This window comes from Leptonychotes weddellii, chromosome 3 (genome assembly GCF_054177405.1).
Source record: "Leptonychotes weddellii isolate Sample4059 chromosome 3, ASM5417740v2, whole genome shotgun sequence".
Lineage (NCBI taxonomy): Eukaryota > Metazoa > Chordata > Mammalia > Carnivora > Phocidae > Leptonychotes > Leptonychotes weddellii.
The window spans coordinates 95,764,644-95,783,899 of NC_138371.1; positions in this window are offsets into that span (position 1 = coordinate 95,764,644).

Below are 19,256 nucleotides of genomic sequence, written 5' to 3' on the forward strand. Positions count from 1 at the left end.
AGATCAGTGCCACACACTAGATTTGGGGTGTATTTTGGTCTTTTAGAAGAAAGTGCCTCCCAAAATTTTAAAGAAAGAAAAACTTATATATGTACAAAAATAAGGGTTGATATGATGAAGGGATGGAATATGACTGTAAAGATGGAAATTATAAAAAATTTTATAAAAGGAATTGATAAGAAGTTGTTTGAAAAAAGAAAGAAGGGGATTTAAAAAAAGAAAAAAGAAAAAAAAAGGGAAAGAATGTGATCAGGCTGGGGAGTAGAAAAAAACCATATACTAGAGATTTAGGGTATATTTTAATCTGTTAGAAGAAACTATCTCAAAATTTTAAAGAGAGAACAACTTATATATATATGCCAAAAATAAGGGTAACTACTATGAAGGGATAGAATATGACTCTAAAAATGAAAAATAAAAATGTTTTTTAAAAAAGGGATTGATAAGATGTTGGTTGAAAAAGGGAAAAAGAAAAATTAAAAAAAAAATTAACTTTGAAAGGCTAAAAAATCATGGTAAAAAAGCCATGGATTCTATGTGCATTATTCCCCTAGCGCTGGAGTTCTCCCGTTCTCATTGATCGGTAAACTTGGTCTTGGCTGGCTGTTCTCACTGATTTTCTGAGGGAGGGGCCTGTTGCCGTGGTTCCCAAATGTCTTTGCCTGAGGGGGAATTGTCCCGCCCTTGCCTGGTCCGGTCTAAGTCATCTGCTCGGGTTTGCACTCAGGAGCTTTTGTTCCCTGCAAACTTTCCGTGCAGCTTTGGAGGCGGAGAGTGAAAATGGTGGCCTCCCAATCTCCGCCCTGGAGGAGCCGAGAACTCGGGGTCCCACTCCTCAGTGAGCCCCCAGAGAAAAGCGGTCAGTCACTCCCGTCTCCCCGGTCTCTGGCCTCACTCCATGCTCACCTGACCTGTGACCAAGCATTTCTATCTCTGGCACCCGACCCGGTGTGGAGTCCCCAAACCCAGCAGATCCCTGCAGTGCACTCCTGCACCGCTCCTCCTGGGGGAGGAAGGTGAGTCTCCCCCGATCTGCCGCTTGTTGGGTCCCTGCTGGAGGAGCAGTGGCCCAACTGTGCCGGGGATCATGGTTTATGGCAACCCCGAGCTGAGAGCCCCCTCCTTGGCTCCGTCTCTGCAGCCAGCTTCCCCGGTCCGATACCTGGGAAGTCTGCTGCACTCAGGCACCCATGGTCTTTCTGTGACCCCGAGGGTCCTGAGAGCACTCTGTCCCACAAGGGTTCCACCCCCTGCTTAGCCACTGGAGCGACGTCCCTCAGCAGAACAGACTTCTAAGTGTTCCGATTTTGTGCTCCCCGGCTCTATCACTTGCCAGAAGCAGGCGACGAAGGTCCCCTTCCCCGCCGTCTATCCTCCCAAATATCACCTAGGATTCACTTCTCCCCATGTCCTACCTTCCAGTAAGTGGTTGCTTTTCTGTTCAGAGAGTTGCTGCGATTCTTTTCTTCGATCTCCTGTTGAGTTTGTAGGTGTTCAGAATGGTTTGATCCCTATCCAGCTGAATTCCTGAGACCACACAAAATCCAGGTCTCCTACTGCTCCGCCATCTTGCTCTGCGCCCCCCCATTCATTTTTCTTACGTCTTTTTTCCTTTTTGTTTCTCAGACTAGATAGTTTTAGTTTCACTGAATATTTCTTCTGCCTGCTCAGATTGATGTTGAAAACTTCTAGTGAATATTTAATTTCAGTTAATATACTTTTCAACACTAGAATTTCTATTGGTTTATTTCTATCTCTTTCTATTGTCTATTTGTTGAGACAAAATTCTCCTAGTTTCCTTTAGTTATTTGTTCATGTTATCCTTTAGCTCTTAGAATCTATTAAAGAGAGTTGATATAAGGTCTTTGGTTAGTAAATCACATGTCTGGTCTTTTTCAGGTACAGTTTCTGTCAATTTCTTTTCCCTCCTATGAAAGGGCCATGCATTATTGTTCTTCATATGCCTCATAATTTTAGTTTTTGAAAAGTAGACATTGTAAATATTATGGTAACACTTCTTTTTTTTTAGGATTTATTTATTTATTTATTAGAGAGAGAGAGCATGAGAGGGGGGAAGGGCAGAGGGAGAAGCAGACTCCCCGCTGAGCAAGGAGCCCGATGTGGAACTTGATCCTGGGACTCCAGGATCATGACCTGAGCCGAAGGCAGTCGCTTAACCAACTGAGCCACCCAGGCGCCCTATGGTAACACTTCTAATCAGATTCTTCCCCTCCTCAGTGTTTGGTATTGCTTGCTGTCATGGTCTCCAAAGCCTCTTCCCTTTAGCTTGGAGTCAGATTAGACAAAGATTTCCTTAAATGCATGGAGCTGGAAAGAAGGAAGGAAGGAAGGAAGGAAAGAAAGAAGGAAGGAAGAATTAAAAAGATGCAAAAAGTTACATTATGCAAATGTTAGTCAAAAGAAATCAGGAATTACTATATTAATATCAAGTAAAGTAGGCCTCAGAGCAAAGAAATTCACCTCAGACAGAAATGGACATTATATAATGATTAAATGGTCCATCCACCAAGAACATTGTAATCCTAAATGTGCATGTAGGTAAACAATGGATCTACAAAATATGTGAAGCAAAAACTGATGAACTAAAATGAGCAAAAGGCAAGTACACATTTATATTTGGAGAATTTGGTACATCTCCATATCCACAACTGATAAAACAGCTAGACAGAAAATCAGGAAGGATATAGAAGAACTTAACAACACCATCAAGCAACAGAATCTAATTGACATTTATAGGACACTTTACTCAACAACAGCAGAAAACATGTTCTTTGCAAGTACTCATGAAACATACAACAAAATAAATCATTTCCTGAGTCATAAAACAAACTGAAACAAATTTAAAAGAACTGAATTCATACAGAGTGTATTCTTTGACCACAGTATAATCAAACTAGAAATCAACAGCATAAAAATAGCAGGAAAATCTCAAAACACATGGGAACTAAAAAACACATTTTTAAATACTCCATGTATCTAACCGAAAGTCTCAAGGAAAAAAAATTCAAATACAGTAAATTGAATGAAGATGAAAATTCAACACATAATATTTGCAGGAAGCTGGCAAAATAGTACCATTAGAGAAATTTATAGCACTAAATGCACACTTTAGGAAAGAGAAAAAACATTTAAATCAACTCGAATTCCACTTCAAGATTGTGGAAAGAGCAGAGAAAAGTAAACCAAGAGCAAGCATAAGGAAGGAAATAATAAAGATAAGAGTAAAAATCAATGAAATTGAAAACAAAACAGAGAAAACCAATGAAACAAAGAGCTAGTTCTTTGAAAAGATCAATGAAATTGACAAATCCTTGGCAAAATTGTTGGAAAGAGAGAGAGCAGAAATTACTAATAATGGAGATGAAACAGGGAATCTAGAATCTACTAAAGACTCTATGCACATCAAATGATAATAAAGTAATACCAAGGGTCATTCTGCAAACAAATTAGATCATTTAGATGAAAATGACCAATTTGTCCTACCGCACAAATTACCACAACGCGCCCAATATGAAATAGATAATTTAAGTAGCAGTGTTACTATGAAAGAAATTGAAATCGTAGCTAGAAACTCTCACACAAGAAAATTCCAGACAGGAGGCTCAGTAGGTTAAGCATCTGCCTTCAGCTCAGGTAATGATCTTAGGGTCTTGGGATTAAGCCTGCATTGGGCTCCCTGCTCAGTGGGGAGTCTGCTTCTCCCTCTCCCTCTGCCCCTCCCCCTGCTTGTGCATACTCTCTCTCTCAAATAAATAAATAAAATCTTTAAAGAAGAAAAAAAAAAACTTCCAGACAACATAATTCTATATTCAAAATTCAACCAATATAATCCATTATATTAATAGGATACAAAACAAAAATCATATGATCATATGAATCAGAACTTTATTAAGATGATAAAAAATGCTGCCATAAAAGAGCTTTCAGCTCACATTATACTGTATGGTGAAAGACTGAACACAACCTCTAAGATAAAAAAAAGGGGAAGGGTGTCTATTCTCACCATTCTGACACAATATAGTACTTCAAACTCTTGACAGTGCAATAAGAAAAAGAAACAAAAGGCAGGCGTATTAGAAAAGAAAAAAAATAAAATTATTTCCAGGTGATATCACTATTTAGAAAACCCCTGAAATTTATAAAAAAACAAAATCTGGAATTAATGTAGGGGTTTCCAGTTTGCAGGATACAAAAAGTAAATATAAAAAAAAAATTATGTTTCCATATACTAGCCGTGAGCATATACAAACTAAACAATCAGTTTAAAAAAATACTTAGGGGGGCGCCTGGGTGGCTCAGTCATTGAGCGTCTGCCTTCGGCTCAGGTCATGATCCCAGGGTCCTGGGATCGAGTCCCATGTCGGGCTCCCTGCTCGACAGGAAGCCTGCTTCTCCCTCTCCCACTCCCCCTGCTTGTGTTCCTGCTCTCACTATCTCTCTCTCTGTCAAATAAATAAATAAATAAAATCTTAAAAAAAAAATACTTAGGTAAATACAACAAAACATGAGAAGGACTTGTATGCTGAAAATTACACAACACTGATGAAAGAAATAAGAGAATAAATGGAGAAACAGAGTGTTTATAAATTGAACATCTCAAAAGTAAAAAATTCTCCCTAAAGTGATATGCATGTTTATCTCAGTTCCTACCAAAATGCGAACAAGAATTTTCTAGACATAAGTAAGATTATTATAAAGTTCATATTTAAAGATAAAGAAGCTATAACAGCCAAAACAAGTTTGGAAAAAGAGATAAAAATGCAATAGTCTATATATTTCAAGACTTATTTCATAGTCACAATAATCAAGATCTGGTGGTTTTCACGTGCCTGGGTGGCTTAGTTGGTTGAGTGTCCAACTCTTGGTTTTCCTCCCAGGTCGTGATCTCAGGATTGTGAGATTGAGTCCCATGACTGGCCCCATGCTCAGTGGGGAGTCAGCTTGAGGTTCTCTCCCTCTCACTCTGCCCTTCTCCCCATTCTCTCTCTCTCTCAAATAAATAAATAAATATTAAAAAAAAGATATGGCAGTTTTTGTAGAAGAACAGACATATATACCAATAGAAAGGCTTAGGAGCCTAGAAATAAACCCACACATATATATCAATTGATTTTTGACATTGTAGCAAAAACTGTTCAATTGAGGAAGGATATTGTTTTCAACAAAGTGACTGGAACAATTAGATATTTATAAACAAACAAACAAAGTAACCTTGATCTAAGTTTCACTCTTCCCCAAAATTAACTCAAATTAGATCATGGATTTAAATTGTAAACTATGAATTAAGATTTTAGAAAAACAATAGGAAAAAATCAATTAAAAAAACCCCATGATCTATCAAAGGAAATATTGATTACATAGACTTTATCAAAATTTTAAAAAGTATTTGTTCTGTGAAAGATTCTGTTAGGAGGATGAAAAGATAAGCTACAGCCTGGGAGAGAATATTTGGTTAATCATATATCCAGCAGAGGATCAAGATTTGAGACGTACAATGTTCTCTCAAAATCTCAACAGCATACAAACAAACAATCTAATTAGAAAATAGGAAAAAGACACAGGGGACATTTTATCAAAGGGAATATACAAATAGCAAATAAGTACATGAGAAGTTGTTTAATGTCATTAGCCATTAGGATAATGCAAATGAAAACTGCCACAAGATAACATTACCCATCCAGCCAAATGGTAAAATACAAAATAGTGACAATACCAAAGGCTAGTGAGGATGCAGCTAAACCAGATCACTCATACATTGTTCCCAGGAATGTAAAGTGACATGGCCACTCAGGAGAATGGTTTGGAAGTTTCTAAAAAAACACAACTAAACATGCAACAACCAAACAAGCCAGCAATTGCCCACTTAGGCATTTATCCTAAATGAATGAAAACCTATGTTATTAGGAAAAAAAAAAAGTTTATAACAACTAAATCTGGAAGCAGCCCAGGTATCTTTCCATGGTTAATAAACTGTGGTGTGCACATACCATGGGATGATACTCAGCAATAAAAAGAAACAAACTACTGATAGAAGCAACAACTCAATGAATCTCCAGAGAATTATGCTAAGTGAAAAAAATCCCCAAAATACATATACAGTATAATTTCATTTATATAACACTCATGAAATGACAAAATTATAGAAATAGAAGACAGGTTATGGTTGTCAGAGATCAAGGAGGAGGGAGGCTGCAGGGAAGTGTGGGTGGCTATAAAAAGCAACATGAGTTATAATTGTGGGGATGAAATGATTCCTATCTTCAATGTATCAGAGTCAATATCCTGCATGTAATGTTGTATTAGAATTTTGCAAGATGTTCCTGTTAGAGGAAGCAGGGTGAAGACTACATGGGATCTCTGTATTATTTCTTACCACAGAATGTGAATCTAAAATTATCTCAAAATTAAAAAAAAAGTTTAATAAAAGGAATCTGACAGATATATATTGAATTAATATGTATTATATAAAGAGCTCCTATATAGATAAGAGAATAACTACCCATGGAAGAATGAACAAAAAATTAAACTAAAGCTTCACAAAAAAGCTTATCCCATTGACCACTAGATATAAAAAAAAAAGTTCAACCTCAGTTTTTGTCAGGAAATCTTAAAATAACATCACAAGGCTAGCCTATTCACACTCCTCAGAAGAAATAAGATTTAAAAGGCACACAATACCAAGTATTTCTTAGAATGTGGAGCAACCAGAGTTCTCATAATTTACTCTTAGGAATACAAATGAGGGCAAGACTATTTGTTGTCTTTAGTAGAACAGACTTTTTGTTTATACAGTATAAATCCACAATTCCATTCTAGGTAAAAATCTAACAGGAATGCATCCATATATTCACTAATGACACATATAAGAATGTTTATAATAGTACTATGTAATAGCTTCATACTAGCAACTATACAAATTACCATCAACAGTAGAGTAATAAATTGTGGTATATTCCCACCAAAGAATACATACAAATTTGCAAATATAACCTCTACAGTTACATGGACGTTTTAGGATATATCGCACAAACATAATGGTGAGGAGTAAAAGAAAACCAGAACAAAAAAGGGGTCTTGGCATGGGATGAATTGTGACTGTATTTGGAAAAAAGTCTCAAAAGAGGTAATGAAGTTAAAATGAGGCCATTAGTGTGGGCCTTAATGTAATATGACTGGTGTCTGTATAAGAAGAGGAGATTAGGACACAGACACACACAGAGGGAAGACCATGTGAAGACACAGGGAGAAGACAACCATCTACAAACCAAGGAGGGGAGCTTCAGAAGAAACCAACACTGCCTACACCTTGACCTTGGACTCCTGGCTTCTAGAATAGTGAGAAAATAAATATTCTTTTCTGAAACCACCCAGTGTGTGGTAGTTTATTATGGTAGCCCTAGCAAATTAATACAGATACATACTACATGTCCAAATTTTTGGAAACTATTTGTAGCTAGTTAAAATACCCCATATTGTTATTGGCCAGAATAGTGATCCCCCTTGGAGAATAGTAATGAAGAGACTATGATGAGAGTCTCTGGAAAGCTGGTAATATTCTATTTCTTGAGCTCCAGATGTTAAACAGGTATGTTTTGTTCATGAAAATTCATGAAGCTGTGTATTTATAGGATGTACTTTTCAGTATAGTTATTATATTTCGAAAAAAAAAACTTTTTAAAGACTACAGATGAAAAATATTGAGATAGGATATCAGTGTGGCTTTAGAAGTAAGAGACACCGGGTGCTGGGTGGCTCAGATGGTTGAGCATCTACCTTTGGCTTGGGTCATGATCCCAGGGTCCTGGGATCGAGTCCCTCATCGGGCTCCCTGCTCAGCGGGGAGCCTGCCTCTCTCTCTCTCTGTCTCTTATGAATAAATAAATAAAATCTAAAAAAAAAAAAAAAAGAAGAAGTAAGAGACACCATCCAAAGCCTTTGAATTTGGGGGAACACTGACGTTATAGCATCAGTGTGGGTGAAGATATAGCTTCATATTCTCTCCCATGAGAAAGAGCAGCAAAAGCTTATGTGGTGATGATGTCAGTCTTTTTTTAATTGGTTGATATCACTGTGTATATGGAAAGAAGAATGTGTGTGTGGTCAGTGAAGGTGTAGACGATACATGTGCTTGGGCAGCCATGATGAAATGCATCTGGCTAGCTGAAGAGCTTGTCTGATTCTCCCTTCTCCTGTGAAAAGTCCCTGAATACACTGGCTGGCCATGGTCCCATAGGTGACAATTCCCCCTGTTCACTCTGTGTAGAACTGATTAGTCCAGGACTCATATGAGATAAGTACACTTTATCTTCTTCCTCTTCTTCTCCTCCTCCTTCTTAACCCCAGGAACTTGACATACAATCCTAAGGGCATAAATGGTAAGTCATTGATGCTGAGCAATGTAACAGCACTGTAGTGACAGAGCCAGATCAGCTCCTGTTGCTGAGGTTCCTGGAACTGTCCTGCTTCCTTCCTTTCCAAGGCTTGACTATTTAAGTCTGTCTAGGAGTCCATAAACTGATAATCTTCCAATCAATCGAGCCAGAATCTATTTCTGTCTTAACACGAGGAACTCTAAATAGTATATACATGTTGCAAAGTAGTTTTGAGAACAAAAATAAATGTGTATAAATAAATTTATGAAGTTGTGAGCACATAGTAGGTGTTATGTATGGTGTACCTACTTGTATGATCAAACTTGGCTCTTCCCATAATTTGCCATATTATCAACAATAAGCCATAGAGAGCACAGAGGACTTTGAGTGCAGTGAAACTCTTCTGTATACTACTATAATCATGAATATATGTCATTATACATTTGTTAAAACCCACAGGATGCACAACACCAAGAGGGAACTCTAATGTATAACGTATGGATGATAATTATGTGTCAATGCAGGATCAATTGTTACAAATAGGCCACCCTGGGGAAAAATGTTGATAGTTCAAGAGGCTGTATGTGAGTGAGGGCAAGGGTTATATGAGAACTCCCTAGTTCTGTTGTACTTTTTTTTTGCTATGATCCTAAAATTACTTTAAAATAAAGTCTTTTTACAAGGGAAAAATAATATAATAGAAATAAAAAACATTAAACTCCCCATTTGTTTTTCTACTAATTGTAATCAGGTGGTATTAATTCTACCCCTGTCTTCTTCACAGACTTTATATGAGTAATATATGAAATTTAATATATAAATGGAAGGGAAAAATGTAATACACTTAAAATTTTATAATATGGGGCACTTGGGTGGCTCGGTTGGTTAAGCGACTGCCTTCAGCTCAGGTCATGATCCCGGAGTCCCGGGATCGAGTCCCGCATCGGGCTTCCTGCTCAGCAGGGAGTCTGCTTCTCCCTCTAACCCTACCCCCTCTTGGGCTCTCTCTCTCACTCTCTCTCTCTCAAATAAATAAATTCTTTAAAAAAAAATTTTATAATATGAGGAGACATGTTATTTAATTTTTGGTTACTTGATATAGCTTTTCTTACATTTTTCATACACAAAAATATTTCCATGTTTCTAACATATTATGTATTACATATTGTATAATATATTGCATTGTAATAAAACCAATATAAAAGAATATTGTATTCATTGAATTATAATTAGCATAAATAATTTTATTAAAAATAAAATTCTATTTAAATTATCTAATTGTGTATTTAATTCTAGAAAAAGTATGTATATTAATTTATAACAGAAAATATTATGGACTAATTTTATAACTAATATTAATAAAATAATATTTAAGAAATATTTATTGTCCACATTATGCTGAGCTTTGTGGTAAAGCAAACAATACAATAAAAAATAATACATATTCCTTTAACGACCCAAGTGATAAATTCTGTAACTGAAATATATGCAAATATACTCACTAGGTGAGCCCTGAGAAGGGGTAAATACATGTGGCTGGGAGAAGAAAAATGCTTTGCAGCAAAGATGGCATTTAAATTAACTCCTGACGAATTCATAGTATCTCATTGGGGAAGAAGCTGACTAAAGACTTTTCAGGCAGGTAAAGCATCACTGGAAAGCTCACAAAGATATGTAGGAGCGTGCTTCTGGGGGAGTGGATAATTAAATGTACCCGGAATGCTGTTGCACTGCCAATGACCGCAGAAATAGAACAAGGAAGGGTGTGCAGAAAAGTGATCATAAGGGACCTAAGTGGCCCATGTTAATGTATTTGGACAATGTCAATAAGGAGCCATTGTTTACTTTTAAGATTAGAAGTGACGTGATCCTATATGGTTTTAAGGTTCAGCACTTTGGCAATAATAATGGTGTCACAGTTTTGGAGGAAAAAAGACAGGGGCCTGAATTAATCCTGTAAACAAATGAAGAAATGGGATTTAGGAAATTCTAAGACAATAAAATGTATTCAAACTTTTGTTCATTTGTTTGCTTGGTGAGGGAAGAAGTCACTAATGACTTCGATTTTAGCTGGATATGTGTTAATAATATTATGTGACTATTAAAAGAAAATTGAAGAGAAAATGTTACCAAAATGATAAGTATTCAGGGACACATAGAGGTGTCTGTGAAGCATGCCTCAAGAAACGGCCGGTAGGCAGGACTGGCTACATAATTTATAAGGTACAGTAAAAAATGAAAATGCAGAGCCCCTGTTTAAGAATTACTAAGTTTCGAGACGTTGACAGCAGATCATTAAACCAGGCATAGGATTGTTTTGTACTGAACTGAAGAAACAGGAGAGCTTAGTGATCATACAGAAGAAAGAGGATGGGTCCTAGAAAGGTGGCATTTTTGAGGAAATTAAAAACAGTAAAGGAGACACATAAGCAACAGTCAGAATATGAGAGGGGAATTTGAAAAAGAAAAAAAAGGCTATCAGAATATGGAAATCGGGAAAGAGAAAGCAGCCTGTATTGCAAAATATCAGAGGGAAATGGACTAAAATGGAAATTCAGAAGTTAGCTTGCAAAATAGATCATTAGAAGCTATTGGTGATCTTAGGGGTGCCGGGGTGGCTCAGTCGGTTAAGTGTCTGCCTTTGGCCCAGATCATGATCCTAGGGTCCTGGGATCAAGCCCCATGATGGGCTCCCTGTTAGTGTGGAGTCTGCTTCTCCCTCTCACTCTGCCCCTGCTCGTGCTCTCTCTCTCTCAAATAGATAAATAAAATCTAAAAAAAAAAAAAAAAAGAAGAAGAAGCAGCTATTGGTGATCTTAGATCAAAATCAGTAGACACTCAAAGAAATGCCCAAGGGTCACAAGATCAATGTAATATGACAAAGGGGAACAATGCCTTCACGACTTTGGTTCTGTAAATGTGTCAGTGTAATGTTTTTTTTAAAAAGAAAAATATCAAATTCTGGATTCCAATAAACGTCGGGATGCTTCTTTCTAAGACATAGCAGACATGTTCCTTTCACTGAGAATGTTAATTTGTACCTGGAAAGGTGATGATAGGATGTTAAGTCATTTCAAAATCTTTACCCACACTCCATTTTTCAGTGGAAGGAAGACACATGAAGACTTAAATTCTTATACTGGATTAAAAAACTAGAATTCAAAGCTGAAATTTCATGTTATTTGCAGTTGTAATATACATTTTACTTTAAAAAGGCACCTTGTCAGGAGCCTGGGTGGCTCCGTCGTTAAGTGTCTGCCTTCAGCTCAGGTCATGGTCCCGGTGTCCTGGGATCGAGTCCCACATCGAGCTCTCTGCTCAGCAGGAAGCCTGCTTCTCCCTCTCCCAACCCCCCTGCTTGTGTTCCTGCTCTCTCTATCTCTCTCTCTGTCAAATAAAAAAATAAAATCTTAAAAAAATAAATAAATAAAAAGGCACCTTGTCACGTAAAATTTTATGAGTGCTTTACTGTCACCAGGAAGACTGGACATGTCTTATTATTTTAATTTTATAGAAGAGGGGGTTGAACTACAGAGTCAAATGCCAAAGGGCATGTGAACAAAGATCAAGAACCCAAGCGCTCTCTCTTGGTCAAATGTTGGATCCTCTATGGAATGCTCCCTCAGGCACTTATTTTAACATTCTTGCTAGTCATCTTCTTCAGCAGAATAATCTCCTTTCTTCCCCTAATTTACTGCTTGGAGAAAATGTATAGAGTATGACGGCAAAAATAAAGAGAAATGGGACTTGATAATTTTCCAACTTAACAGCCGATATCTTGATTTTAAGGACATAACTAAATTAAGGATTCTAATCTAGTCACATGTTTTGTTTTACTTTCACCACCTGGTGTATGTGAAAGCAGAGCCTGAGCCCAGTTTCTGATTATTGCTATATAACAAGAAACCGACATTTTTGAGGGAGGTGTGTGAGACCTTCATAATTTGCCAAATTGCAGACAGTCATCAGTTGAGATGCAGACACTTAGTGGTCTCAAGGAGGCTTCGTTATTAGTTAAGTGACTCCCATTTGTAACTCAGCCTAGCAATACGCATGACGAGAATTCATGCTAGATGCCTAACTGATGCAAATCCTGGGATTGTTCTGATCAGCTTGCCCTTAATATCTAGAAGAAGGAGGCTCAAACTTCCACTCTATTATATGTGGTCTATAATTCTTTTCTCTCCAAGATTTTTCATTATTCCAGGATGTTTGCTTTCTAATGGTTGCTATTATCTTAAACATATTATTTTCATTTAGTTACTGAATTTTTAAATTGTTCTACCATTCTGCATGGGCAGTTCCTCTTTTCTCCTATGTTAGTGGAGTTATGCATCCCTTACTATTCAACACAAAAGTCACAGTTGGCTTTTATGCATAATAGACTTCAGGAAAAGCTTTGAAGAATGGAGGGATTTAGGGGCACCTGGGTGGCTCAGTCGGTTAAGCGTCTGCCTTCAGCTCAGGTCATGATCCCAGGGTCCTGGGATGGAACCCCGCATCAGGCTCCCTGCTTAGCGAGGAGTCTGCTTGTCCCTCTCCCTCTGCCTGCCTCTCCCCCCAGCTCATGCTCGATCTCTCTCTCTCAAATAAATAAACAAAAAATCTTAAAAGAAAATGGAGGGATTTATGTTCCCCTAACACAAATGCTACCACATGGATTATAAGATACCAGTATTCTAAGAGTTCTTGTCAATTTTGCCATTTTTATTCTTTTCCAGCTTTATTGAAATATAAAAGATAAAGAAATTGAAATATTTTTAAAGTATACAATGTGATGATTTGATATATGTGTGTATTTGTAAAGGATTCTCACCAAGTTAATTAATACATACAGCCCTCACATAGTTAACTTTGTGTGTGTGTGAGAACACTTAAGATCTATTATCTTACTAAATTTCAATTATACAATGTACAATTATCAACTATACTCACCATGCTGTACATTAGATCCTCAGAACTTACTTATTTTATAATTGAAAGTTTGTACCCTTTTACCAATCTCTGTCTATTTTCCCTACAACCTAGTCCACAGCAATCACTTTTCCACTCTCTATTTCTATGAGTTCAACATTTTTTCTATGATTCTATCTATAAGTAACAAAGTATTTGTCTTTGTAATAATACTTAATTCAGTTCCTTTGCCCATTTTATTAGTCAGGTTTTATATATAATATGAATATATATATATTGCTATCATGAAAACCTTTATCTAGACTAAGAAAAAGTGAAGACTCAAACAAATAAAAGCAGAAAAGAAAAAGGAGGGACACCTGGGTGTCTCAGTCCACTGAGCATCTGCTTTCGGCTCGGGTCATGATCCCAGGTTGTGGGACAGAGCCCCACATCGGGCTCCTTGCTCAGCAAGGAGTCTGCTTCTCCCTCTTCCTCTGACTACTGCTCTGCCTGTTTGTGCTCTCTTTCTGTGTCAAATAAATAAATAAAATCTTTAAGAAAAAAAAGAAAAAAGAGACATTAGAACCAATAACACAGAAATACTAAGGATCATAAGAAACTATGAACAATTACTAACCAACAAATTGGATAACCTAGATGAAATGGATAAATTCCTAGAAGTCATAGAAACTATCAAGACTAAATCATGAAGAAACAGAAAACCTGAATAGACCAATTATGAATAAGGGGATTGTATCAGTATTCAAAACCCCCCAACCAATAAAAGTCCAGGACCAGATGGCAGATGGTTTAACTGGTGAAGTGAAAGAGAGAGAGAGAGAGAGAGAATGCATGCAAATGTGTGTGACAGCTGGGGAGGGGAAGAGGGAGAAAGAGAATCTTAAGCAAGTTCCAGGCTCAACACAGAGCTGGATACAGGGCTCAATCTCATGACTCAGGGCTTGAACTCATGACCCTGAGATCACCACTTGAGCCAAAATCAAGAGTCAGATGCTTAACCAACTGAGCCACCCAGGTGCCCCAAATTCTACTAAACTTTTAAAGAAGAATTAATACCAATTCTTCTCAAACTCATTTTATAAGGCCAGTATTACTCTGATACTGAAACCAGATAAGAACAGTATGAGAAGAGAAATTTACAAGCCAGTGTCCCTGATGAGCAGAAATATCCCTGATGCGAAAATCCTGAGGAGAATATTAGCAAACCAAATTCAACAATATACATTAAAAGGTCACACAATATGATCAAATGGGATTTATTCCCGGGATGCAAAGATATGCAAATGAGTAAATATATGTCACAGTAACAAAATCTAACATCCTTTCATGATTAAAAAAAAATACCCTCTCAATAAACTGGATACAGAGAGAATGTACCTTGAGATAATAAAGGCCACATATAACAAGCCCACAGCTAACATCATACTCAAATGTGAAAAACTAAATTTATTTTTTTCTCTAAGATCAGGAACAAGACAGGAATCATACTCTTACCACTTTTATTCAACATAATACTGGAAGACCTAGCCAGAGCAATGAAGTAAGAAAAAAGAAGCATCCAAATCAGAAAGGAAGAAGTAAAACTGACACTATTTGCAATTTACATGATATTATGTATAGACAAACCTTAACAACTCCACCAAAAAACTGTTGGAACTAATAGATGAATTCTGAAAGGTTGCAGGATATAAAAATAATACACAGAATTTTGTTGCATTTCTATGCACCAATAACAGACTCTCAGAAAGAGAGATTAAGAAAACAATCCCATTTTATAATTGCATCAGAAAGAATATCCAGGAATAAATTTAACCAAAGAGGTGAAAGACCTGTACCCTGAAAGCTACAAGACAGTGATGAAAGAAATTGAGGAAGACAAAAATAAATGAAAATATATCACATACTTATGGATTGGAAGAATGAAATGGAAAAATGAATTGTTAAAATGTCCATACTAGCCAAAGCCATCTACAGATTCAATGCAATCCTTATCAAAATTCCAATGGCATTTTGCATAAAAATAGAAAAACAACCCTGAAATTTTTATGGAATCACAAAAGTTCCTGAATACCCAAAGTGATCTTGAGAAAGAACAAAGCTAGAGACATCATATTTCCTAATTTCAAACTATACTACAAAGCTATAGTAATCAAAACAGTATGATATTGGCAGAAAAACAGACACATTGATCAATGGAACAAAATAGAATAGGCTTATGTATGCATGGAACTAAGCATGTACAATGAGGAAAGAATAGTCTCTTCCGACAAGTGGTTCTGGGAAAACTGGATAGTCACATGTAAAAGAATGAAACTGGACCTCTGTCTTACACCACACACTAAACCAACTCTAAATGGGCTAAAGACTTGAACAAAAGACTGGAAATCATAAAACTCCTAGAAGGCAACATAAGGGGTAAACTCCCTGATGTCAGTTTGGCAATGAATTTTTGAATTTGACATAAAAGCATTACACAAAAGAGCAAAAATTAACAAGGGGCTATTTAAAGATTTATTTATTTATTTGGGAGGAGGCAGGGGCAGAGGGAGAGAGAATCTCAAGCAGACTCTGTGTTGAGCACAGAGCCTGAACAGGGCTCGATCCCACAACCCTGAGATCACCACCCTGAGATCATGACTTGAGCCAAAACCAAAAGTCAGATGCTTAACCAACTGTGCCACCCATGTACCCCACTATTTAAACAAAAAGCTTTTTAGTTGACTCTTCATTCTGTTGATGATTTCTTTTGATGTACAAAGCATCATAGAGGATAAACTCCTTGACATCAGTTTTGGCAATGATTTTTTGGATTTGACACAAAAGCATTAGGCAAAAAAAGCAAAAATTAACAAGGGGCTATTTATTTATTTATTTATTTATTTATTTATTTATTTTTCTATGTGAGGGGGAGCAGGGTCAGAGAGAGAGCAAATCAAAGGAAATCAACAGAAGGAAAAGTCAACCTATGGAATAGAGAAAATATTTGCAAATCATATATTTGATAAGGAGTTAATACCTAAAATATATAAGAACTCACAAAACTCAATAGAAAAAAAATACTCATTAAAAATGGATAGAAGATCAAAATAGACATTTCTGCAAAGACATATAAATGGCTAACAGATACATGAGAAGGTGCTTAACATCACAAATCATCAGGAAATTCAAATCAAAACCACAATAAAATACTACTTCACACCTGCTGGAATGGCCATTATCATAAAGACAGGAAATAATCTGTTTTGGCGAGGATGTGGAGAAAGGGGAACACTTTGTGCACTGTTGGTAGGGAAATGAATTGATGTAGCCACTGTGGGACACAATATGGAGGTTCCTCAAAAAATTACAAATAGGGGGCTCCTGGGTGGCTCAGTCTTTAAGTGTCTGCCTTCGGCTCAGGTCATGATCCCAGGGTCCTGGGATCGAGCCCTGCATCAGGCTCCCTGCTCTGTGGGAGGCCTGCTTCTCCCTCTCCCCCTCCCCCTGCTTGTGTTCCCTCTCTTGCTGTCTCTCTCTGTCAAATAAATAAATAAAATCTTTTAAAAAAATTACCAATAGAACTACCATATGATCCAACAATTCCATTTCTGGGTATTTATTGGAAGAAAATAAAAACACTAATTCAAAAAAATATGCACTTCCATGTTCATTGCAACATTATTTACACTAAGTGTCCTTTGATGGATAAATGCATAAAGAAAATGTGACACATACACACATGCACACACACTCACATGCATACACACACAGTGGAATATTTTATGGTAATCAGCCATAAGAAAGAAGAAATTCCTGCCATTTTCAACAATATGGATGGAGCTTGAGGACATTATGCTCAGTGAAATAAGTCAGACAAAGATAATTACTATATGATATCACTTATATGTGTAATCAAAAAAAATTGAACTCATACATGTAGAGAACAGATTGATGGTTCCCAGAAATGGAGGGTAGGGTGCACCAAAATAAGTCCTAGGGATGTAATTTACAGCATGGTGACTGTAGTTAACAATGCTGTATTCCATATTTGAAATTTGCTAAGAGAGTAGATCTTAGATGTTCTCATCACAAGAAAAAGAAATTTGTAGCTATGTGTGGTGATAGAGATTAATTTATTGTGATGATCATCTCACAATACATACATATATCAAATTATTATGCTTTGCACCTAAAGCTGATACAGTGCTATATGTCAACTATATTACAATTAAAAAATTAAAAATAAATTATAAAGAACCATTTCCTAAAAAATATGTACCATCTATTGAGTATTTACTGTTAATATATGCCAGATACTGTGCTAAATTCCATTTATGTCTTATTTTTTTAATCCTTAGCTTACTTTTATTTATTTATATTTCTTTTTTTTAAAGATTTTATTTATTCACGTGAGAAAGAGGGTGAGCATGAGCAGGGAGCAGGGGGAGAGGCAGAGGAAGAAGCAGACACCCCGCTGAACAGGGAGATACGGGGCTTGATCCCAGGACCCTGAGATCATGACCTGAGCTGAAGGTAGATGCTTAATCAACTGAGCTACCCAGGAGCCCCTTAGCTTACTTTTAATAAAAGAAAATTTCATCTGTACTTTCAAATTTCCTTAACTCCCCTCCCTACAACACTACAGAGTTACATAGCTTTATTTCTCCCTATAATAGGTTTATTAAGACTTAGATGAGCTCTCTGACTTAGTTCCATTAGTCTATCTCCTTCATCAGAGACCTTCCTTCTGAATGATGGTGTATCCTAAGATTTTGTTCTTAACCTCCTTCTTTTTATTTGGTGCATGTGTCCAACAGATCTCTTATCTTCTTTACCATCCCTTATTTTCTGAAAATCTATTTTACCTTTCCTATTTTGTTAATATCTAACAGAATTTATATAACATTTTACACTAACAGAGAATTCCACTTTTAATATTAAATATATACTTTATGTGCAATTCTCCAATAAGAAGTTTACCTTAAGTCAGATAATCTTCATCTTCATCAAATCCCACATTAATGCACAACTTCATATTTTTTCGTATAATATTCTTTTGCTTTTTAAAACTTGTTTGCCAGTTTCTTTTATCCTTTTATACTGATTTTTTCACTTTTCTGGACTATACTTATTAGTAATTAATCCATAAAGTGTATATAAATAATAGTGTTTCTAAGTTCTTGCCCTACCAAAATGCTGTTAGTTTATTCTTCCATACAAATCCAATTTTGCATTGGCACAGAATCCTAGATTCAAAACATTTTCCTACAGAAATTCATAGACAATGTTTTATTATTTTTAACATGAAATATCTCAATATGTTTTAAAATTTCACTTAAATATGCATCTTTTAGTTTGTATTCATTATGTTTTATACTCAATGGACTCAGCATGACTCAGCATGAAGTCTTTTTATTTTTATTTATTTTTAAATGAAGGGCAATATTATTCCACTGGTTCTTAGCTTTTTGTCTTCTAGTCTGTGACAGAGCTGGTCAGATTCATTCCCTAGTCTTCCTTCCAGTGGAATGTCACTGCTAGTATAAGTTCTTTCCAGTGGAATGTGAGCTGCAAAGATGTGTACCCATTCTATAATTGAAAGAATAGCAGCCATTCATAGCACCCACATGCATTCTTTGGTGGTGTTCTTTCCTTCCCTGGGCTTCTGGTGATGCAAAGGGTGATCCTGCCAGTCTGGATCTCTGAATGAACATATGAAGAAACCCTCACTGCGACCAAAAAGAATACCACATGCCTTGGAAGATTTGAGTAAGAAAAAGCCATCTGCTTGATTAAACCACCAAAATGCTGAACTATATTGTTCTCATCTTCTAGCCTGTCCTAAAAATATACAATTCTTATGCTGCATATGCTGAATAAATGATAGATTTCCTTATATGCTACATTTTTTTATTATGTTATGTTAATCACCATACATTACATCATTAGTTTTTTATGTAGTGTTCC